The 26,354-nt window shown below is 38.0% G+C and overlaps 1 protein-coding gene across 1 annotated transcript in view; it reads right to left on the reverse strand.

Moving 5' to 3' along the window:
• The window catches only part of LOC309810190 (neurabin-1-like), a 123,265-nt gene that overhangs the window by 91,972 nt on the left and 4,939 nt on the right, over window positions 1–26,354 (reverse strand). The gene's annotated exons all lie outside the window — the stretch shown is intronic.

Raw genomic sequence — 26,354 nt, forward strand, 5'->3', positions numbered from 1 at the left:
AGGAAAATGAGTTTAGGAGCTGGAAGAGTCTTAAAAAGATCATCTAATAAGACTTCCATTTCCAGAAGAGGAAACGGAGGTTCTTAATAAAAAGATCACTCATAGCTAATGATTACCAATAGGAGAATATAGCTGGGAAAGTGTAAAAGTATCCTCACTCTAAGTCCATTGCCTTCTCTGGTACCCATACAGCAACACTTAAACCTAGCTATTGAAGAAAACTACTTTAATTTAGGCTTAATTATCTAAATGGTCTAACTCTAGGGGAAGAGATTATTACTCAAATCTCCTTTTCCAGATGTAAACAGAGCCTGAAGTATTTACCTCACTCTTTTCAACTATTTAAACAATAAGAAAACAGAATGTTTTTAATTTTCTTATATTTTATGGCAATATAGTTATCATGAGACAGAAAATATAGTATGCTATAATCCAGACTGATTCAGTAATTAAAAGAAAATTTAAAATCCAAAATCCCTGGTTTCTAAAATGAAAAAGCAACAAGCTTTATTGAAAATTGAAACTACTTCATCATAGCAGTACTTTCATTAACTGAAACCACTTTATTATAACCCAATATCTGTTATTATTAAATTTCAGATTTCTGGGATAATCACTAGGGGAGTGCAATAAGAGCAACTGAACCTTTGAAATGCAATTTAAAAGAAAAATTCTGTTTTAAAAACTGTACAACAGGGACTTCCCTGGTGGCACAGTGGTTAAGAATCCTCCTGCCAATGCAGGGGACACGGGTTCGAGCCCTGGTCCGGGAAGATCCCACATGCCACAGAGCAACTAAGCCCGTACACCACAACTACTGAGCCTGTGCTCTAGAGCCCATGAGCCACAACTACTGAGCCCACATGCCACAACTACTGAAGCCCACGTGCCTAGAGCCCATGCTCCACAACAAGAGAAGCCACCGCATTGAGAAGCCCGCACACTGCAACGAAGAGCAGCCCCCGCCCACCGCAACTAGAGAAAGCCTGCGTGCAGCAAGGAAGACCCAGTGCAGCCAAAAATAAATAAAATTTTTTAAATAAAATAAAAACTGTACAACAAATTTTCCCAAAGTGTGTTCCTCAGCCATGGAATGCTACATGATACCATGAAATGCTAAATGAAAAAGAATAAGACGGGAAGAGAATCTTTTCAAAAATGTGACAGTCTCCTTGAAGCCTTGAACAGGCGGATAGTCTTGTGATTCTCTAAGAAGGAGCTACGATATAAAGTTTTCCGAACATATTTAACCACAAAACCATTTTTTCGCAGTGCTCCCTAAAGAATTAATATCCAGTAAAACACATCTTTGGGGTATGCCACCACATCTTGTTATTGGCCTCTAGACTGTACAAAGCCCTTGCTCACTAGTGTTCTAAGAAGGGCTATGGAAAGGAATAATGGAGCTCAGCCTTATCATCCTCTCATACCTTGGCAGAGAGAAGAGAACTGAAGATGACTAATTTCAGGCAATGAAAATGACCCTTCCATAATGTATGAAAACACAAAGTACATTATTTATGAGCGTGCAGTCTACACATCATAAAGCTCAAACCACTGCATTTATTATTCTCACACTTTATTACATGATATTCTGTTGGAACTGCTGACCCCAAAATTATATTCACTACTCCAAAACATAAATGTATTTTAGGTTGCAGGCATGGAGCTGAGATTTGTGACATGGTTCACCAATGTGCATCCTGGGGAATGCTAGTTTGACAAGCTGTTAATAGATGTTTGTCAAAACATAAACGTATTTTTAAAAGATAACCTACAGAATCAAAAAGGGGCCCCCAAATGACAAAGGTTCAGAAAATAGGCTAAACAGAATACAAACGTACTGTGAACTGCTGACTGTACTCATTTTGCAGTATTTTCTTAACCCTTCACTGAATCTGTTCTGAATTCACTGGCCAGATTTTTTTGACCAAAAAAATAATAATAATTTATAAACATGAGAGGTAACACTTGGATTATAAAAATCAGGATAGATCTCAGCAGTTAATGCTGAGAAGCTCTCAAATTTATACCACTCGTTAGAGATCTTGAAAGGTCACATAAGAGGAGATTAAACAAAAGTCTATACGTTCAAAGCAAGTGTTTGATGTCTAAATTGTTAAGGGTGTGCTGCTGTGACTCAATTATACTTACAGAGCTGTCAGTAAGTCTGGTACAGAAAAAACACATGAATGATCGATGGTCTGATGCTCTACTCTGGACATAAAATGTACATCCAGTAAAAGGCCAAAATGTTGCTCAAACAGAATTCTACATCCAAATTACTCCTGGGTCATCTCTCAATTTACCCTGATCTTATGGACCTAACTCTGCCTCTGGTTCCCCATCTGTTAAATATGAACTTCTTCACAGAATTTTTTCAAAGACTAGTCAATAAATTAACAAAGAAAAACATAATGTTAGAGTTTTATTTGTCTCAAATTGAGAACCTGAATTTACTTTGATTATGCTATGCAATGGCAGTCAGTTCTAAACTCAGTTAAAAGCATTAATAGAAAAACTATTTTCCAAATAGGATTAAAAAATAGAAAGAAGGGGACTTCCCTGGTGGCGCAGTGGTTAAGAATCCTCCTGCCAATGCAGGGAACATGGGTTCAAGCCCTGGTCTGGGAAGATCCCACATGCCGAGGAGGAACTAAGCCTGTGCACCACAACTACTGAGCCCGTGCGCCACAACTACTGAGCCTGAGTGCCACAGCTACTGAAGCCCACATGCCTAGAGACTGTGCTCTGCAACAACAGAAGCCACCACAATGAGAAGCCCGCACACTGCAACGAAGAGTAGCCCCTGCTCGACACAACTAGAGAAAGCACGCGCAGAGCAACGAAGACCCAACACAACCAAAATAAATAAATAAATAAAATTGATTCTTTAAAAAAAAAAAAAAGAAAGAAGGCAGCTTATCATGAAGGGCCCATTCTAAAGTCCCTTCACTAATAATGAGCATAGTCTCCAGGGCAAGACCACCTTGACCACTTGCTGGGTCCACCCATAAACCATAGGCTCCATGCTCAAGTGTGCTGTTTCTGGGCTTCCACTGCTGTAAAGTGACTGGCTATCCTAAGGACTAAATGAATTAACACAGATAAAACCCTACAAGTAGTGCTTCTGCATGGTAAATGTTAGGTATTTTTATTATCATCGTCATTATAGTGTCCCATGTAAAAACTTTTTCTTTCTAAACAAAAGTTTTGTTGCTTCTGAGGTTAAAAATGCTGCTAGTCCTTAATATCAGAAACATGTAACTGAGTACACCTCCTTTCCACTATGATTTATAGGATGTTCAAGATCACATGTGAAGCACAAGCAGAGCAACCAATTCTGCTGATTTACAGTCTCCACATTTGGGCTCCTCTTTGCTTTATTCCTGATTCTCTATTTTTATTCTGGTTTTTGTCTTCTTGTAAATCACTTGGAATCCTCTGCGTAATACCATGTACAAAATTACCAAAAAAAAAAAAGACTTCTAAAATACTTCTTTTTCAAGGAAGAAGCCAATGTGTTTATGTAAGCAAAATAAAATGAATGGAAAACAGCAGAAAATGTTACTAGAATAGGGATCTAATGAAAAAGAGTATAGAGGGAAAACCCTAGAATTGAGGACAAAAAATTTGAATATTAAGTGATGGCAATGTGGGGAATTCTATAAAGAGATTTATGGGTGAAAGCAGCCTTAAAATGGCAATTTAATAACAAAATGATACATATCAACTAGGGAGTCTGAACCTCACAAAAATTATAACCAAATTACATCTGAAATAAAATCAGATTTAAATTTCTGTTGCCGAAACAGAATCACAAACTTAGTTTTGTTAAAAGAAAAAATTATTTGATTGTATCAACTCCAACCATATGATGTTTATGCATAACAAAAGACAAAGACAGCAGATTCAAGGGCTCCAATTACTTTCTCACAGGGGAAAAATTACACCTTATAAAAGGAAAACGCTGAAAATATAAATGCAATGGGAAAAAACAAATAAAAGTTACACATAAAATAGTTATGACGATATAAAATCTAAGCAATATATTTCACAATAAATACTTTAAATAAAAAGCATAATCCAGGGCCTCCCTGGTGGCGCGGTGGTTGAGAGTCCGCCTGCCGATGCAGGGGATACGGGTTCGTGCCCCGGTCTGGGAGGATCCCATATGCCGCGGAGCGGCTGGGCCCGTGAGCCATGGCCGCTGGGCCTGCGCGTCCGGAGCCTGTGCTCCGCAGCGGGAGAGGCCACAGCAGTGAGAGGCCCGCATACCGCAAAAAGAAAAAAAAAAAAAAAAAAAAAAAAAAAAAAAAAAAAAAAAAAAGCATAATCCAGATGAATAAGAAATTTAAATGCCACTTCTGTGCCCACCCTGACTTCTACAAGGGTACAGTAAGAAGATGCTTGAAATTCAAAGCACCTCCTCCGCTGGCTAACAAGTTACATATGCCGTTTAAACAAATACCACCTCCAATATCTGCTCCCCTCCCATAAGCACTGTCATCATTTTGCTAGGATAATGGCAAGGGAAGAACAAATCCCTCCGTGAGCATATGGAGAGATGTCTAAAATATCACCATGCCCAAAGCAAACACTCAACAAATAAGTATATGCAATATTACAACCTATAAAAGAAAACTAATTCTCAAAGTTACTGTAAATTAAACAAAGAAATGAGATGGCTTGGCAACCTATCCAAAATGCTATACCAATTTACAGGTAAGACAAATATCCATCATCAGGGCCACGTTACCCAATGGTCTGGATGAGGAAGCAGGCCATTAGATATCTTGAATATCTTCATCTCCTCAAAAGTCAGACAGAAAATGGGACTTCCCTGGCGGTACAGTGGATAAGACTCTGCACTCCCAGTGCAGGGGGTGGCTTCGATCCCTGGTCAGGGAACTACATCCCACATGCATGCTGCAACTAAGAGTTTGCATGCCACAACTAAGGAGCCCGCAAGCCACAACTAAGAAGCCCACCTGCTGCAACTAAGACTCAGTGCAAATAAATTTTTTTTAAGTCAGATAGATAAAAAGGAAAAAGAAGATAATGTTATTTCTCTAATTTTCTATAAAAAGCAGTTCATATGAGAGGCATATAGTTCTTTATGAAACCAAACCACTAACGCCATATACTTGTAATTCTAATTAATGTCTAAGAACTCTGGAAATCATGACATACGTTCTTGGAACTAAATTATGGGAAGATGGCTATAAAGTTTCACTCATTCAAAATTAATTAATGAACACCTAATTTGTACCATAGGCAGTGGGGACAAAAAAATTACAAAGACACAGAGCTACCCACCCTTAAGGAGCTCCTAGTCACATAGATTACTTGGTTGAAGCACAGTAACAAAAGGATCTTTAAAAGAAGGTTGTGAGACAATACAAATGAATATCCTAGAGATTTAAGGGGTTAGGCTGAGCAAGCACTCAAACACTTGTTTGATTGTTGATCCACTGGTAATGCACAGCATACTTATACTCAAGAACCTACAGAGGCTAGGAATAAAAAATGTTTCCTCAAGTGGTAAGGAATATTCCTTCAATTATGAAGAAATCCCTAGGTGGTTACAGAATAGAGACAAAGTAATTAAACTAAATTTTACTCAGGTGACTTTACCTGGGGGCTGCGAGTACCCTACTCTCACTATACCTCACTGCTTTGCCCTATGATGTTACTCTTCAGCTCATCGGAGTTCCTCGGGGTAGAGGACCTGAGCACACTGATTTTCAAATATAAGCACACAGCATGAGCCACACTGGCACTGTGTGCAATACAGCTGAGAGAAGGGAGGAGAATAACTCCCACTTCACGTTCTATTCTGATCTCTCTGCCTGTCTACCTAAATTCAGTGATGACTTAAGCACTTTGATACTTTACATGCTTCAGCAGCATTTCTGCAAATGGTTCAGAATATTTTAACTTCACCTTGGAGCAGCCTGCAGTTAAAACCAGAACCATAATAAACTTCTCTCTGTTAATCTCCTTGTAAATTTGCATATTTCCCCAGTGTAATCGTGGCAAACTATGTTCCCAGAGAATTTCTTTCAGTTCTGAAGTTTGATAATGTAACTATTCTTAATAATTAAAGAATTGAAATTTGCCTACATGATGACAGGACACTATATATGCTATATACATACATATGCATAGGGATGTGGATATATGTATATAGCCAAAGACAATCTGTGTGTGTGTGTTTTATAGTCAAAGTTAATTCTTTCATGATTAATCATATAGTCACATATTCCGTCACTTAGTGCTATTCTATAGATGTATACTGCATTCCTGACCGTCTGTTTCACAGTTAGGTGATACCAGTCACACAGGAGATCAAATCATAAAATGTGTATGAATCAAAATCCTATTACAAAGCATATGTCCCAGGTAGATCGGAATCTCTGTCCCAATCTTTGTAAATGAATAGCAGCATAAAAAAAGAAGTATCATAATTATCATTGGTAGAGTAGGTGGTTAGTTTAATTCATGAACTGTCATGATGAGTCCTACCATTCCCCTTTCCCTTCCTCTCAAACACTCCTACCTATAATTCCAAGGTCAAATGCTATGAATATATATTCTGTCAATTTTAACATAGGACTAAATTTAACCTCTAGAATTAGCTCTACAAAACTTTGTCTCAGTTCTAATAAACTTAATAAACACTAAATTCACACCTCAAAACAACATTTACAAAAGAGGTCTGACTATTTACATAGCAAATTAAGAATTATATAATAAAGGCTTGAAATTTTATAGCTACAAGGGACTTCTAGATATAAAGATCATCTAGTCCAGCATCTTCATTTCAGAGAATTCAAGTATGGAGCTGGTACCAATCCGATCTTGTTGACATAACTTACAAAGTCATAAGGCAAAATATAACAATACAAAATCCAAAGTGCCTTTAGGCTGGTAAATACTGCTTTGTTTAAAAATAATCATAATCATAATCCATTCTTTCTAAAGAACGGCAAGTAGCGCTATCTCTAGCCACTCCTGAGATAGAAAGGCTCAAGCACAAGCATTTGCCAACTTATTTTATACAACAGCAAAGAAAACTAAACTTGTCCTTAAAACTGGCTATGCCCAGCCCAACACCCACCTCAAATGAAGTAAATGCCAAGAGCCAGGTCAGTGTAGGTTCAACAGCAAAAACTCCCTGAAGAAGAAACAGTCATGGAAACAGCCACTCCTATCCAAATACCTTAAGAGGCAAACATTCGTACACATAGAAGCGGTATTTTAAGAACCCACAGTCAGTCTAATTCATGCAGAACAATCCCTTAAAAGGAACATTTATATTATTACGGTGTTGGTTAATATACCTAATATTTGCATAAACTTACATTGTGTGTTCTCTCTATTCATTTTCATGACTAATTTTAGTATTTTTATAAGGTGACATCTGTTTCCAGGAATAAAATCTCACCTAAAACATTAGACCAATAGGAAAAAGATTTTAATTTACAATGACCTGTCAAAAGGTTATTCTTCAAATCAACTGGAGAATCAACTCTGGAGTATATTAGGAGTTACACCAGAATACCACCTGAACCTCCCCATGCCTTCAGAAAAGAAAACAAACACAACATCTTACTGATGAGCACTTATTTTTGCAATGTAAATGAAGATTGAAAGAAATACTAATTCGGTCTACTGCTTAGAATGATATTTATGTACATTACTCTGGAGCCTTTGTTTGGGATCATTACAGATTCAATATACCAGCGGGCAAAATACTACAGCCAGAAATATCTGCAAAGGAAGAAAAAAAAAAAACTTCCAGCTGAGCATGCAAAGTAATTCTACAGAAGGTAACAGCAGTCTGCATACTTGACTATCTTGGATAGATATATTAATAATCTAGGCTTTACGTGCAATATTCTGACAGCTAGGCACGGCACTGGTTCTTTTCTGATTCCAAATCAGAAATCTGATTCCAAATCTGCCACCAACCTTATACACAACTGTGACTTACTATTACATATTTTAAATGGTACAATAATACTAACCTACTTTATCAGAAATAAATATTTGTCAATATCTTTACATTTCTGTATCTCTCTTACCTTCCCTGATTAGAAGAGCTCTCCCCCAGTCTCAATCCATAAATACCTCCAGCTTTCCTCAGAATTACTCAGTTTGGTACTTCATCTACCAACCCACCAGGAAGGTTGTTAAACCTTTACACTTCTTAAAATCTTTCTAATCTCGTTGGAGATTTCTCCAAAGCACTATTTCTCAAACTCTCTTCCTCCAAAATGTGGGCCTGCCCCATCATGCTGCCTCCCACCACTCATCAGGTCTAACCCCTTATTCTTTTTTTTTTTATTTATTTTATTTGTTTATTTTTGGCTGCATTGGGTCTTTGTTGCTGCATGTGGGCTTTCTCTAGTTGTGGTGTGTGGGCTTCTCATTGCGGTGACTTCTCTTGTTGCAGAACACGTGCTCTAGGCGCAGGGGCTCAGTAGTTGTGGCTTGCAGGCTCTAAAGGGCAGCCTCAGTAGTTCTGGTGCACGAGCTTAGGTGCTCCACAGCATGTGGGATCTTCCCAGACCAGGGCTTGAACCCGTGTCCCCTGCATTGGCAGGCAGATCTTTAACCACTGTGCCACCAGGGAAGTCCCACCCCTTATTCTTATCTCTCCTCACAGTACCCCAATGATGTAGATACCTAGATCAAACCCTCAGATCCACAGCCTTTGCTCAAAGGACCCCATTAGTTCATCCATCCTATTTTGCAGCTGTTGGATCAAACATAATCAACTCCCTCTTGAGTCCAGCTAATTCCTTCACTATCTCTCATTTGCTGAGTACCTGCATATAAACCAAGCACGAGGCAAGGGAAAGGCAAGTAGATAGATGAGGGACTTCCCTGGTAGTCCAGTGGTAAAGAATCCGCCTTCCAATGCAGGGGACACGGGTTCGATCCCTGGTCCGGGAACTAAGATCCCACATGCCACAGGGCAACTCCAGCTTGCCCTTTGGCTGTCTTAACCCCTATCCTTACAGACACTCACCAGTCTTATCCCTGCTCATGTGGACTTCTGCATACCCATCCCACCCCCATCTCCACACCTGCTCCTTCAAGCCACCTTCCTTCCTCTATCAGAGTGGTCTTTCTAATACACAAATTCAACCTTCCTTTGCAGGCTCAAAACCCCTTCCCATGACTGTTGAGTTTTCAGAAAAGCATGCAGAGTCCTAAGTCCAGCGGCGAAAGACGCCTTCCTGATCTGCCCCTGCCTTACCTTGTACCAACAATATTAAAGTACTTTAAGATCTACAAAAAAGCATGCTTTTCTCCGTGTCTTCCTGCTACCTTGCACACCTGCACCTTTCTCTGCAAACACTTACTAAACCTTCAAAACTTAGCTAGAGCTCATCTCCTCCTAGAAGCTTCCCCTAACTTGCATCCAGAACCCAGGCGCCCTTTCTCTACACCCAGAGTATCCTGTGCACACCTCTATCAAACTGCTTCTCTCACTACATCTCTCCCACTGGAATGCAGGCTCCTTGAGACAGGACACGTTCTAATACATAATTTAGGTGATTAGCTTAGTCCCTAGCTAAGAGCAGACATTCTCTACAAGAACATGCGCTCTTAGCCAAAGCAAACTGGATTATGAATTTGTCAACTAATTGAAAAAGGCAGTTAAGTGGGAAATCATAAAAACTGATACATATTTTACCATGTCTATATTAATGTAAGATATCTAAAAGTGCATTAATTCACCAATCTCTGGATATCAGGCCAGGGCCTTCCCTTTGAGTTTAGGTCTGCAGATTAACAATCAGCATTATCTTTCTGCATAATGCACTGGCTATTGACGGCCAGTTTGGCTTTCTTAAAGTGTACCAAAAACTCAAAAACATGTGAAAAATAATTGGAGTAGTCCATCTTTTTAGATTATTTGTTCAGTTTTATTCATCCATATCGCCCTCATTTAATTCAACAGCAAGATTTTTAAGTGATCCCTTTATCAAATCTTTCCAAAGAATTCAATTTACATTTTTATTTTTTAAAAAAACTTTCTTTCACACTCATATTTCATCAATTTACATAATATTCAATTAAATACACATTTAGAAAGACAAGAAGTCGGCAAAAAAAAACAGGTTTAGAAATGTACATAACCACTCACAGTTAGCCTACAACTCAATATGGCAGGATGACGGTGGAGGCTTTTAAAGAATAGTCTTTGAGCCAGAATCACTCAGATGGGCATTAGTCAGCACAGTTTGTCCAGCAAATGGAAAACATCAGTTAGCCCAGAAAGTAGGTTAAATAGAAGTTGGCTGAAAGCTTCTTAGATAAATGTTTACTGAAAGAACATACGGAATGAAAGAGAAAGCACGGAGAACCAATGAATTTCCTCCAACCTTCCATAACCACTCATAGGAGGGAAGCACTACAGCAAAAATGATGAGGTCATCCATCCCTCAAAGTTCTTCAGTGACTCCCTATAGTTTGCATTTAATTTCCAACGCCTTAGTATACAAACACTACCTGCCCACAATCTTACCCTACACACACACACACACACACACACACACACACACACACACCCCTACTGTTCCTCCAGTTGCTCTGATTTATTTGCAGTTATCTCAAACACGCTTTTCCCTGGACTTAGGATGTCCCACTTCTCTACCTAATTCTTAGTCATCTTTAAAGTTTCACGTATCACTTCCTCTAAAAATCTCTCCCTTATGATACCCCTCTTCCTAAAAAAGGTAGACACCCTTGCTCGGAAGCACCTCTGCACCCTGTTATATGTAGGTGACCATGTGAACTGGCTGCCTTGGGTCAGTCGTAGGTTATGCCTGTTGTCTCAGCATAAATATTGGCAGCACTCATTTCACTATTAAAATAAAGAGCCCCAGGGGTCTTCCCTGGTGGCGCAGTGGTTGAGAGTCCGCCTGCCGATGCAGGGGACACGGGTTCGTGCCCCGGTCTGGGAAGATCCCACATGCCGCGGAGCGGCTGGGCCCATGAGCCATGGCCGCTGAGCCTGCGCGTCCAGAGCCTGTGCTCCGCAACGGGAGAGGCCACAACAGTGAAGGGCCCGCATACCGCAAAAAAAAAAAAAAAAAAAAAAATTATCCCTGTCTGATAATAAACTAAATGGGCACCCTAGACATTGTACAATACAAAGAAGATTAAGCAATGGTCTATGCTCTTATTTAAAAAAAAAAAAAAAAAACACATACACTCAGACTATCCCATTTCTCAAATATATGTAATTATTATTCACCCTGTTTTTATCCTGAAAAGAGTCACATTTGGACAATAAATGATAAATGCTTGCCTTCTGTATAAACCTATATACATTACAATACCATTCAATGTTTTCTTCTCTATCTCCTTCACAAGACTATAAATGTCTTGAGGAGCAAGGGCTTATTTATCACAATATCCACACAGCAGAGCCCAAGCTCAGTACATATTAAGTATATTCAATAATGTTTGTTGACTGTTACCAATCAATTCAGAATATAATCCTTCTCTAAATAGCTGCAGCATAACCCGTTATTTTTAAACAGCTGACTAAGTGACTTATTAACCTTGAGTTATGCCCATACAGTAGTTATAGAATGTTATAATCATATTAATCTCAAAACAAAGAATATCATCACCAGTAATAACATAACATTTGACATACTGACTCAATTCATTCACATAACATGATGAACTCTCATATTACCATATATTCTTAACAACATCACTAGCATTGAAAGGTAATTTTTACAGAACACTTTTTTGTGTCTCCAGAAATGCATATAAACCCTAAAAAGTAGTTATTGTATTTTTATTTAAAAAGAAAAATGCAGAAAACAGCTTAGCAATTCTCTTTCTTAGAGTGCCATTAAAAGCTACTTCTGCCTGGGGAAAATGATATACATTTTGTACGTAAACAAATTTACAAGAACAAGCAAAGCCATTTCATATTTTAGCCTAATAACAACTGTTAGACATCTTCCACGTAACATAATTCACGGAGAAAACATACAAGCAACATACAGGCAAAAAATATGTTTTGAAGACCTTGGATTATTTGTTCCCATGTAGTTTATTACTAATTACTTAAAAGCACCAAGAAAAATGGAAAACTGTTTTTCTGGATAAATAAAAGTCATACTCAGCAAGAGCTTGATCAGAAAATGAGACAACTGGCTACCAAAATACGTATAAAATTATGACTTAGATCTGAAATTAAAACCAAGGACATTTCTAAAATCAGTATCAAGGGGGTGGGGTAGAAGTGATCCAAAAAGGTAATTCCTCTCTAATCACTGAAAAGAACAAAAGAAACCACATCTTAATAAACAGGTCAGGAAATAAAAGGTGGGGGAGAGACTAAACTGTAAGAAATAATTCAACTGCCTTCTTTAATTAAATTTTCAATAATTTTCATGAAAGAATATAGATATATCCACAGACTCAAGTTATCAAAGATGTGGCAAATTACTGCAAATTCTAAATAAGTAGCTTTACAACTTTCATATGGAGCCCAATTTTTATATTATCTTGCAACTAATTACAAGCTTGGGCAACCACTCAAAGCAGAAATAAAGTTAAAGCAAAATGAATACTCTCCCCCTTCAACTTTCACAGCCATATCTCATGCAACCATACTTTAATAACTGTTTCTGGTTACTTATAAACTGTCATTATCTTACCAGGCAATAGACTGAGATTTTCCAAATGAAAGAGAGCACAACAGCTTCAGCAAGCCAGAGCAGGGGCCAGAAAAGATGACAATCTGTAATGGAATCACTCAGCTTTCATTTATAACTGCTAACTTGAAGGATTTTACCTATAAATAAATTATACAATCATTATACATGTACAAATATTATCCCATCATCCCAACTTGGACCTTCAGATGTGGGGAGAGTGAACAGGAAAGGGAAAGGAGCATGGGTGACGGACATCAAAGATTACTAACACAATGGGCTTCCCTGGTAGCACAGTGGTTGAGAATCCGCCTGCCAATGCAGGGGACACAGGTTTGAGCCCTGGTCCAGGCTTATCCCACATGTCGCGGAGCAACTAAGCCCGTGCGCCACAACTACTGAGCCTGCACTCTAGAGCCCACACACCTAGAGCCTGTGCTCCACAACGAGAGAAGCCACCACAATGAGAAGCCTGCGCATCGCCGCAACTAGAGAAAATCCCGTGCACAGCAACAAAGACCCAACACAGCCATAAATAAATTAATTTTAAAAAATAAAAAAGATTACTAACTCTGATTATGTGCCTACTATGTGCAAGACAGTGTAACAGTCCTGGAGACACAACCATAAAACAAACTCCCTGCCTTTAAAGTTTAAACAAACTTTGTTAAGAAGATCATATGTCAGCAGGATCTGAATCCAGGTCTGATTCCAAACCATGTGGTCTTTTTTCTACTACTACTACATACTGTCCCAAAAGGAAGAACCCCTTTGGAAGGTTTTCTCAGAATGACAGGGGCAGAACAACTCTTCCACTAAGGTGTGTGGGGAAATTGAGGGGTTTTCTCCCCTGAAACAGCTTCAGAGGGTACAACCAAACAAGAAAACCTGACTGTGATAGTTAATTTTATGTGTCAACTTGGTTGGGCCATGGTGCCCAGATACTTGGTCAAACATTATTCTGGATATTTCTGCAAGGATATTTTTATTTATTTATTTATTTATTTATTTATTTATTTTTGGCTGCATTGGATCTTCGTTGCTGTGCACATGGGCTTTCTCTAGTTGCAGCAAGCGGGGCTACTCTTCGTTGCGGTGCACGGGCTTCTCAATGCGGTGGCTTCTCTTGCTGTGGAGCATGGGCTCTAGGCACGTGAGCTTCAACAGTTGTGGCACACAGGCTCAGTAGTTGTGGCTTGTGGGCTCTAGAGCGCAGGCTCAGTAGTTGTGGCACATGGGCTTAGTTGCTCTGCGGCATGTGGGATCTTCCCGGACTAGGGCTCAAACCCACGTCCCCTGCATTGGCAGGCAGATTCTAAACCACTGCACCACCAGGGAAGTCCCTGCAAGGATATTTTTGATTTAGATTAACATTTAAACTGGTTGACTTTGAGTAAAGCAGCTTGCCCTCCATAATGTGGGTGGGCCTCATCCAATCAGTTGAAGGCCTGAATAGAACAAGACTGACTTCCCCTAAGCAAAAAGAAATTCTCCAGCAGACAGCCTCTGAGCTTACACCCTGAGTCTCTAGCCTGGGTCCTTCCCTAGGTCTCCACTTTGACAGCTTTTAGGCTTAAACTGCAACATCCGTTCTTCCCTGGGTCTCCAGCCCACCAGCCCACCCTGCAGATCTTGGACTTGCCAGCCTCCATAATCATGTGAGCCAAATCCTTAAACATCTCTATTTCTATCTTTCTCTTTTTCTCTCTCTCCCTCTCTCTCTCGATATCTATCTATACACACACATACACAAATACATACACACATCGTATTGGTTCTGTTTCTCTGGAGAACACTGACTAATATATTACCTAAACATTAAATACATGATATGGAAAAAAGACAACTAAAAAAGTATTTTGTATCAATATTTACAGCTTATTTCCACCATCCTCCAGTGAGAGGGATCAACTACTCAGTCAATGATTCATTTCTAGATTAAGGGTAAGAATTTCACAAAACAATAAGTGCCAAACCCAAGTAACTTCAAACTAAGACTTCTAATTGCTACTTCTACAAGTGGAGCAATCTACTGAGAGCTCTCTAGTTCCTTAAATATATTACTCACAGAACTCATTATTCAGAGAAGGAACCAGCAATATAAAAATTCCACAAGCATCACAGTCCCCAATGGAAAAACACAAGTCTCATCTCAAACTTGGTTGAGTACCTAGTAATGTTGCCCTCTTTCCTTTAAATAATACTTACAATTATGCATGTAGTACATATCTAAGTAGTACTATTATAAATTCAGTATTCAATAAAGTACAAGTAGAATTTATTAGCCATATCACAGTAAGGTTTAAGTATACTTAATGAAAAATGTTAATGCAGCACCAGATTATATAGTAAGGCAGTCTAAAGGACTTCACCAGAACTTATAAAATGCTGGAATTGCTTGAAACTGTAAGATTTATCAGCTGATCTAATTAGGCCAAAAGCAACACTTTAAAATTCTGATTTCAGAAAACTCTGCCACCCCAAAAAAATATTTTTCTTATCATTTATATACTTCAGCATTGTCTACCAAAACTTTTCATAGGTGCAACACTATCCAGTGCATGAGGGTAACTGACCCTTTGATGCTAACTAAAAATATTATATACTACCACATACTCTAATCATATATCAAATCAATCTTTTCAGCTAAAACTTTTGTTAAGAATAACAACAGGAAACTACATATTGGCTGGTGTTTTAGAAAACATATTCAAAAGGATGCTGCGGAGACCTAGGACACAAAATCCCATTTTTAACTGAGTGCATGCAAGTGTTTTCATAGGATTACATACAGGCAAGATACTAAACTTGACATCTCTACTCTCAGCTTCTGAAAGACAAAGGCTGTTAAGGCTCAATAATTTAATAGACCCAAAAGAAAGACATGAGCTCACAAGGGAGAATTCTTAGGCTTTCTTTCAACAAATATGTATTATTTTGAGTAAGACTATGCATTAACATATTTTTCACTTCAGATCCAGAATATATGCCCAGTTTTTAAAAGCACATTTTAAGTAACATGTTACGATATCATACAGACAACAGCAACTCAAAGAAAATATCTATGCAAACAAAAAAAACACCTATGCAAGTATTATCATCATAATTTAAAATTCATTAGAAAGTCCTGCCCCACGTAATACTTACAAGCTTAGCCACAAATATGGGATCAATTTTACCAAGGATTAGAAAGTATGCGCTTAAGGAATTCAACTGTCAAAAGTTCACTCATTTTCTTAAACCAACACCTTCTTCAGTATTCCATAAATTTATACCCCAAAATTTTTCTCTGTGACCTACTGACCTCCAAAGAAAATTACATTAAAAATTAATTATTAGGGCTTCCCTGGTGGCGCAGTGGTTGAGAGTCTGCCTGCCGATGCAGGGGACACGGGTTTGTGCCCCGGTCCGGGAAGATCCCACATGCCGCGGAGCGGCTAGGCCCGTGAGCCATGGCCGCTGAGCCTGTGCGTCCGGAGCCTGTGCTCCACAACGGGAGAGGCCACAACAGTGAGAGGCCCACGTACCGCAAAAAACAACAACAACAACAAAAAAAAATTAATTATTAGAATCACGGACAGCATTTTTTAAAGTTTTTGTCAGTTTTAGAGTTGTTAGGGACTTCCCTGGCGGTCCAGTGGTTAAGACTCTGCGCTTCCACTGCAGGGGACATGGGTTTCATCCCTGGTCAGAGAAACTAAGATCCTGCAAGCCACGTGGAATGGCCAAAAAACTAAAAATAAATAAAATTTTAAAAATAGAGTTGTTATTGCTGATCGTTCCAAATGTGTCCCCCGTATCTTTTTCTTTATAATTAAAGTAATATATGATCATTGTAGAAATTTTAGTAAATCTAGAAAAATTAAAATAATTTTATAAACATCACCTTTATTCTCTGCATCCAGAAATTACCAGAGTTAACATTTTGCTATATGCACTTTCAGTCTTTGCTCAGTCTTTTAGTTTTAAAACTAAAATTGTGATAAAAATGCATATTAAATATTTAACCAGTCTTTTTATCCTATAGTATATTGCAAAATATTTCTCATCTTAAAAAATTTTAGAAAACATGATTTATAACAGCTTTATCTTATTACACTATATGTATGTATATATATATATATCATAATGAATTTAACCATTCCCCTATTATTGAATATGTGAGTTCTTTTAACTTTCTACCAAGACAAATAACACTTTGATATACTCCTTACTAACAATCATTGACAAAAAAAGGCAGTAAACACCACCCAGAATTCATATCCAAAAATTGCCTGTAAACACAAGAAAACATTCAACCTCACCAATAAATCAACATAATACATAGAAATTATGAGAAACCTAATAAGCTGAAAACTATAAAGCATATATATAATACCAAGTGCTAGTACAGGGATTGTGAGAAAACCATTCCAGTGCAATGCTAATTATAAACTAATAAAATCTTTCTGAATAATAATTCAGGCTGTGTGTATCAAAGGCTTTAAAATATTTTGGGAATCTATCCTAAATAAATAATCATAGATAATTCTAGATGCTGACCAAAAAATATAGAGTTAATTCCCTTTCGACGTTAATTTAACATTGAAACAAAACATAATGTGTTATGCACATGTATCAAAAGTCAACGAAGGGCTTCCCTGGTGGCACAGTGGTTGAGAGTCCGCCTGCCGATTCAGGGGACACGGGTTTGTGCCCCGGTCCGGGAGGATCCCACATGCCGCGAAGCGGCTGGGCCCGTGAGCCACAGCCGCTGAGCCTGCGCGTCCCGAGCCTGTGCTCCGCAACGGCAGAGGCCACAACAGTGAGAGGCCCGCGTACCGCAAAAAAAAAAAAAAAAAAAAAGTCAATGAAGACCTGAACTATATTATTATCATTCTTGTATTCTGCTTACCCTATTGTATCATAGATTTTCATGTCTGGTTCAGCTTTTATGTTTCATAAGATTTGTTTTAATGTTCAGTGCTCAATCTTAAAATTTCTAAGAGGAAATGTATGCTTTGGGCATTCATATGATAAAATCGATGCACTGGGAATTTCCTGGCGGTCCAGTGGTTAGAACTCCATGCTTCCACTGCAGGGGGCATGGGTTTGATCCCTGGTTGGGGAGCTAAGATCCCGCAAGCCGTGCAGCCCGGCCAAAAAATAATAATAATAATTACGTTTTACATATTGGTGCACAAGATGATAGTCAAACACCCTATAGTAAGTTTTGCCTTTCCTCTGAGGAATGGCTTCTTTTAATTTTTTTATTGAAGTATAGTTCATTTACAGCATTACATTACTTTCACATGTACAACATAGTGATTCAATATTTTTATAAATTGTGCTCCATTTAAAGTTATTACAAAATAATGGCTATATTTCTCTGTGCTGTACAATGTAACTTCCTTCTTTACTTATTTTATACATAAATAAGTTTATATCTCTAGGAATGGGTTCTTTAAAAATAAATACAATAGTTGATTCATAATGAAAAGTGTGAATTTATGTCTGTTTCTTTCTTACAAAACAACTTTGCACATCCATTTTACCTGAAACAAGTGCTTAGTAAAAAGAACCCATCACTACAGCACTGACTCACAAGTAGACCTTAAAAACCAACCAATAAACCTGTTTTTCTCCCTCTTCTATTGAGGTCCCTTACAGTGAAGGAAAACTCTTCAAAAGCCTGAATAGGCACCTTTCACTGAGTACTATTTAAAATCCTTGTATCAAGATTAGACAAATTTTCCAGTATGAATGTACCCTCCACGAAGCTCTATCCTGACATATGTTCTGACAGAAGAGAAGTAAAAAGCAACTTTTGGAGGAGAGATCTGAAGTGGAAGAAAGAGGAAGGTCCCCCTCACTGGACCGTGATAGACTCAAGGCACAAAGCCATACAGGTTCTCAGGATTATACCAGTCTAAAAGCATCAAGGGAGAAACACCAAATACCTACTCTCGAAGCCTCTCACCTGGACTCTCCCAGGTCACCATTCTGTTTATCTTTCTGACCCTTGTCAACCACTATGTGTCCCAACCCAGCCCACTGTATTTCATCTGGCACAGAAAATAATGAGGAAGATTAGCTTTCCCCAGAACAAAACTCATTCATTATCTGACTTAAAAAAAGAGAGAAAGAGGATAACATGTCTGTGAGCCGGTCCATTTAAAACCACTTTTCTTCACACATAAATATATATGGAATAGCTTTGACTGTACAAGCTCTTTTTTTAGTCCCTCTGAAATATATTAAATAAGCAACAAGACTTTGGTCCTCCTAAAATATAAAATTTCCAAATATCTTTATACTCTGCCTATTTCATTGTCCTTTTTGTAAGGATAGGGGCCTGAGAAAGAGAGAGCAAGTTTGGCTAAAAAATTGGGAATCTTGCAAAAGGTTATCAATATCTCAATCATGTTGAACAGTGCTGTGAAGCTATTTCCAGAACAAAAGTGAGTGAAGCAATTAATATGTCGGCAACTATATTACAAAACATTTCTTTCTTTATTCGTAGGTTCCTCAGCAAGGTGTTTCAATATATATTTCATGCCACACTTTCAAAAGTCGAGTTGCTCTAAAAGCCACTTTATCAAAATGTACTCCATTGGATTTAACCTTTTAATCACCTTAAAGTTTCTACTATAATCTATAACATATATAACATTCCCAAGAGCAATTTAATATAACTTCTTCATTTTGAAATTTCAACAAAAGATGTTCAAATTTTTCCCTTTGAAATAACAGCACAAATATTTATGATAATGGTACTGTACAAATATGTTTAAGAGATAATCAAGATAACAAGAGGTTAAAGCTGAGAAGAGGTCTTAGTGATAAATTACAAGTAAGAGAGCCTCAATTACGAATAAGAAAACCAAAGCCTCAAGATGTAGATTTGTCGGGCTTCCCTGGTGGCGCAGTGGTTGAGAGTCCGCCTGCCGATGCAGGGAACGCGGGTTCGTGCCCCGGTCCGGGAGGATCCCACATGCCGCGGAGCGGCTGAACCTGCGCGTCCGGAGCCTGTGCTCCGCAGCGAGAGAGGCCACAGCAGTGAGAGGCTCGCGTACCACCAAAAAAAAAAAAAAAAAGATGTAGATTTGTCCAAGTTTACAGAATATCAAGAAACTTTTGGTGTTACTTTCATTATCAGTTAATAATATTTAACAGTGATGTATACAATAAACTTTAGTTGACAATGTGCAATAAATTAAATAAGTGCCTGCCCAAAATGACTTATCTCATACATGGTTATATTATAGATAATAGCAAGTATGGCATATAAAATCTATATTGAAGTACTGAAGGAGGAGGAGAATTTTTTAAAATAAAGAGTGAAGTTTGTCCATGAACAATTCCAATCAACATAAAAGAATAATGAAAGCAAGAACATAAGAGCAGTAGGATGGAAATAAGCATCAGGTCATTACAAAAGGGCAAGGGTCTCCGCATGCTAGAAAAGACCAATGTAAAGATGAAAATTGGCATTAGCGCTTTTGTGCCTTTAAAGATACACTATGCTGAAGCAATCACTTAGCTTCATCAACAGCAATTTCAGATTATGTGAAGAAAAGTGCAGTGTCCCAAGGTAGGGAGTGATTCTAATCATCCTCTTTGCCCCGTACACTATTCTTCCTCAGTTAACAAATATGCTCATCCCTTTCTGGATCCTGCTGTTACTTCAGCTTCCTGTCTTCTTTCTCTCTGTGAACTGCATTAACAGGCAGGCAGCATTTGTTGTCCCCACATTGCCACTTCATCTTAAGACCATGTCACCATCCCCAAATTCCTTTATCCTTGCTCTCTAGACCTTCCTAAGGTCTGCTGCCCTCATGGTATCTTAAATTTTAATATATCTCACGCCATACTCATTGCGTCTCCTACACTCCCTTTAAAAAGCATGCCCTGGATCCCATTTATACAAAATGTCCAGAAAAGGCAAATCCACACAGCCAGAAACTAGATTAGTGTTTGCCAGAAGACGTGGGAAGAAGGGGAATTAGGAGTGACTGCTAACAGGCACAGGGTTTATTTCTAGGGTGGTGGAAATATTCTAGAATTAGATAATAGTGCTGGTTGCACAACATAGTGAATATACTGAAAACCGCTGAATTGTACACTCGAAGATGGTGAATTTTATGTTATTTGAATTTTATCTCAATAGAAAATTGCAAATTAAAAACAAATGAAAATAAGCAAATATAAGAGCGCGCGCACACACACACACACACATGTCCCTCCTTCTAACTTTCCTTTTGCCTTGAAAAATAATAAACTCCCCATAAGTGGAATTATTCAAGCAGAAGCTGAATGATCATCTGTCAGCAATATGCTATTGAAGGGCTAACTGAAGTGAGTGGGGAAATTACACTAGATTACCCTTAAGTATTTTTCATCTTTAAGTTTCTATGTCACAAACCAAGAGGAAGAGATTAGAACCAGGGAAATTTTTTAAAGTGACCAGAAAGAAAAAATATGAAGCATTACTTGAAAAGTATTCTTCTATTTAAAATGAAAACTGTAGAATATAATGAAGCAAAAGAACAAAAATAGATCCAAAAAGGAAGAGCATAGGAAATTAAGAAAAAATAATAAGTAAATTAGATAACAGCACAAAAATCAAGAAATGATATTCAGAGTTTAACATAATAATATTTGTTTTGTTTATACAGAATTTATCCTGTATCTAACTGTATTTTTCTATAGAAATTCTGAAGCCTTTTTCTTTTTGAGTGGTGAAGAAGATGTTAGAAAAAAATCTAATGCAGACGAGATTTAAATCAAATTACTGCTGACTGGCATGTGACTGGATTAATAAAGTAAACAATGTATGGATGACATAATAGAAAGTTATTTTCCCCCAAATTCAGCCTCTTGTCTTTAAAGTCCGTTACCCCAACACTAGCATCCTTTGCGAGGAAATTTAGAGGGGAAGAAAAAATATTGTTGATGATACAAAAAGCAAGAAACTTTAAATCTTTCTACTACGAATAAATGCCGGCAAACATCTATAATAGTCTGCTGTAGAAAAGAATCTCTTTTAAATACTAAATGACCAATGTTCAGTAAAAAAAAAAAAGAGGTAGACCCACGCGGTATTAGAAAAGGGGTCATTCAATAACTATTCATTATTTGATTTTACACAGTACATTAAAATATTTGACTTATTTACCTGGTTATAAACCATAATTTATAAACCATCAAATTTTAAAAGGAAGTTCAATTTAAATGTTATCCAAATAAAAGCAAGCTATATAAGATGATGATGCTTATACTCTCTCTAGAAGTTTTTAAGTTTAGGCTTCCAAAAGAATGAGAGAAATGGAATTTCTGAGTCTATCAAGAACTTCCTACTCCTGTCCTTTTATAATTAAAAACTTAGACCACTGTGCTTCCCTGGTGGCGCAGTGGATAAGAATCTGCCTGTTAATGCAGGGGACACAGCTTCAATCCCTGGTCCGGGAGGATCCCACGTGCCACGGAGCAACTAAGCCCATGCGCCACAACTACTGAGCCTGCGCTCTAGAGCCCACAAGCCACAACTACTGAGCCCGCGTGCCACAACTACTGAAGCCCACGCACCTAGAGCCCGTGCTCCACTACAAGAGAAGCCACTGCAATGAGAGGCCCACGCACCACAACGAACAGTAGTCCCCGCTTGCCGCAACTGGAGAAAAGCCCGCGCAGCAACGAAGACCCAACAAAGCCAAAAATAAATAAATAAATAATTATTAAAAAAAAACAAAACACTTAGACCACACAAAGAGTCTAAGATATGACTTTTTAATGACCCAAACTCCTTATGAATTTAAGGCTCATAATCCACTTTGGTATCCAGAAACAGAGTGCTTCATGCACTTTACAAATTTACACCTGTTTCATCTTCAAAGAATATTATCCCATACAACCAGCTACAGCAGACCCATCTGGAAAGCAAATCTGTTAAGTGAGCTTCCCCAACATTTCGTTACAAGCCCCTTTCAGAAGCCAGAAGATTATACTTCAAAATCATATTCCAAATAGTGATCTGTTGACCAGCAGCATCAGCACCAATTTGAGAGCTTGTTAGAAATGCAAAATCTCACCCCAGACCTACTGATTGAGGGTTTGCTATATTGCTTGAGAATATTAAATTCTCTTATAAAGGTCAAGAAAACAAATGGAATGGATGAAACTCTAAGAAGTGATAATCACTGATGGTAAGTAAGCTAATACTCAGAGACTCCGTTAAGTATAGATAATGAGAGCTTGTAAGGCCAAGACAAAAGTTACAAAGTATGTTAAAAATAGGTAAGTTAGTAACTTGTAAGACATTCCAAAATAGAAAATATTGTGGAACAAACAAGAGATTTACTTGTAGACAGAAAGGGGTGGAAAGACCAAGTCATCACCATACCATCTCTGGTCTGACAGGTATGCCATCTCCATATCAGCCACACAGTATGATCCTATTCTGGGACCCACAGGTGACCTAACCAAGAAATGCAAATAACACCCATGGCTCATCAGCAGGCAAACTGGCAAAGCTACAGCTGTATCTAAGTGTACTTGTCCCCACTCTCTTCCATACAGCAAGTATGTATCCCAGGAAGTACGATGCCAAGGGCATCATGAGTCTGTGGAGTTCTTGCTCAAATATCAACTCTAGTCCTCATAACCACACCATCAATGGGAAAGGCTGATACAAAAGAGAGAGGGACAGGACACATGAATTTTGTGTATCCAGGACTCAGGTAGTGTGGTCCTTCCTTCCAATCTCTTCTGCACCTTAAGTGTGTTAACTTACCCCCCACTGCTTTCCTCTTGCTTCTGGCTGTGTGTTTTAAACTAATTTGATAAATCGTGTGATTCAAGCATTTAAATTTGGTTGCTGAGCCTATCTATTCCATACCTCCAGGATAGCTGGTAGTGTACTTGGAGGCTAACCATTGCATCAAGGTTAATTTCCTACAAAACAACTACTGAATAAGAAACATGCATTTTAAAAGGTCCCCAGGTGATTGATATGCAAATTCAAGTTTAGAAGCACTGAGCAGGACTGTTAGAAAGAGAAAGCTGCACAAAGAGAGAAATTTGGATTTCAGAACTATGCTCAGAACACCATCCTGAATAAAAGGCCTTGTGTACCCCCTGACCATAACTCAGAGCCCCAAAAGAGGGAGAGAATGCTAAGAAACCCATTTTCAACAACTATCATGTAAGTCTCAGAGAAGCATTGCTGCCCTTGGTGACTCTCCTTTGAACACCAGCTCTGTAAAGCTCGAGGCAACTTGAGAAAACACACAGAAAAGTATAGCATTATGTATCCCAACATTAACCCAGCAATTTCATCTTGCTGGGAATTAGGAAAATAACCTTTTTCAGATAGGCTATGTTTCAAGAACACCAATCCAAAGGACATAAGGCTACCAAAAACAGAAAAAGTGTCATGACTTCCTTAACAAGATTGCAGTGATGATCTTAGAAAGATCATCCAAGAACAGAGTTGAGCAGAATGACCTAAGAAGTGACCTTAATGGGCTGTACACCTCCTACCGACCACCGGTTCCTGACTTGATCAGCTGCAGTCATTTTATGTATTTATTACATTCGCATTGTTCCTGACACATAGTAAGGGCTCAATAAATGTTCTGAATTAATAGAAAAAATAATTTTAAATGTCACCCTTTCTATCTTTGATTTATCTAAGACAAATTTAATTCAATTCCTTGGCTCTGAGAAATTCCTGAGAATGAAGGTATAATTCCACATCTCAAATTAGCATCTTCCTAACACTCCCTCATTCCATATCTCAAAGTTGGATTTTACATTTTCTATTATTAATTCCATTCTAACTTTCCATGACACTATGAAACATATTAACCTATCCATTAAGAAACGATCTGACCATTTCTAAAAGTCACCAACAATTATACATAGGGGATATACTACACAGGAAAGATCAGCTATTATTTTGATATTTTTCTAGGTCCAGATTTAAGACATCTTAGGGAAATATCTATTTAAAACATCTATAGAAGAACTGAAATAGAAACTGAGGACATTGTCTCACACACACAAGATCTAAAACAAAAGACCAAAAGTGTTGAGAATGTTTACTCTAGTGAAGAATAAGATGAGACTATCGGGAAAAGAATGTAAAAGTTCTAAAAATCATTTCTGTAAGGAATATGCTCCATATTACTTCTGAAATAGGGAATGTGTTTAAGTTTCAAAGGAAAAGATTTAAGTTGGAAATCATAACTTCCATTCCATAAATAAATATTTATACAAAGAATAAGGAAACACACATAGGGAATGGCTGAGTGTATTCCCTTCCAAATGATCTACCAAATCCTGTTCACTCCATGCATTTAGTATAGCCAAGAACAGTTAAAGTACTCACAGGACATTAGACACTTCAGCACAGGTTTTTACACTGTGTTTCATGGGTTTTAAATACCATGTGTTTAAGAATTGACTCTACAAGCTCACAGAGGAAAGAGGTAACCTTATAGATTTTTGTGTCCTCTGCAGCTAACAGCATGAGAATAGACATATGATAAGCCTTCAATAAACACTTACTGAATTTAATTATTACCACTCTCTGAGGCAAAAATCTTAACTGGAGAATAATCTAAACACTACCATCATCACCACCACCAGTAGAAAAGTGGCACTCAAAATTTCCAACTGAATCCACTTACATGTTAAACAATGGGAACAAGAAAGAGTAATTGTCTTATTCATTACAAAGGGCTAAGAATGAATCTTCTGTTTGCAAACTTAATCCACTCCAACTAGTACTGTTAACTGCCCACTAAAACGCAGCACGTTATCTTTCACAAATCTGATGCTTGATCCATATTCTTAATGAAATGTGTTGAACTTCAATGTATGTAATCTAGTTCATTCCTTGTTACGTGAAATACACAGTCTGTTACGTGAAAATTCAGAGGCAAAATGCTTGTTATAAATGGCAGAAAAAAAAATCACTTCAATTTCAAAGTATCACACCCAAAACCTGGTTTGTTCACAAAAGAGCATCCAAATTTCAATGATAAATCCTTTAAAATCCATTAAACCTATTACTATGCAGTTACATTTTGTGCAGCATAGGACCCAAATACAAGGCTGGTGCCCCATTTGGTTGCCAAATTTTCATAAACTGCTATCCCCCATTAGGGAGTCAGCCACTGGTTTCAACAAACTCCTTGAAGAGTTCAGTTCAGTTATTCCTGCCTTGCTCAATGTGTAACAATTTAATCTTATTGCTTTCTTCCTCAGGGGTAAAAAGATGATGTTCCAAGGGGAGCACCTGCAAAGCGGACGTAAAAGATGAAATTTAGAAGCTGGCTGGATAGGCCTGAGGGAAAGGCAACTCTAAAGAGAGTACCTACCATTGGGGAGTAGGGGAGAGAATGACAAAGGAAGGTGGGAAAGAGCAGCAAAGAAACTTAGCTTACTTAAAAACTAGATTCACAACTCCAGTAGTTATTTCAAACATAGTTTAACTTGACATGGCCCATTCTGGCCCAGAACTTTTGCTTTACACTATGAAAGAAAAGTTTGCCTGCTAACACCAGTAAATAATTTCATAGATTATTAGTTTATTGCATAATTACAGAAAGGTCATATTTATCTTTGCTATGTAAATTATGTATCTTACAGCCTTATATGAAAGTTTCA

This window comes from Mesoplodon mirus (genome assembly GCF_964341445.2).
Source record: "Mesoplodon mirus genome assembly, chromosome: 9".
NCBI classification, from domain to species: Eukaryota; Metazoa; Chordata; class Mammalia; order Artiodactyla; family Ziphiidae; genus Mesoplodon; species Mesoplodon mirus.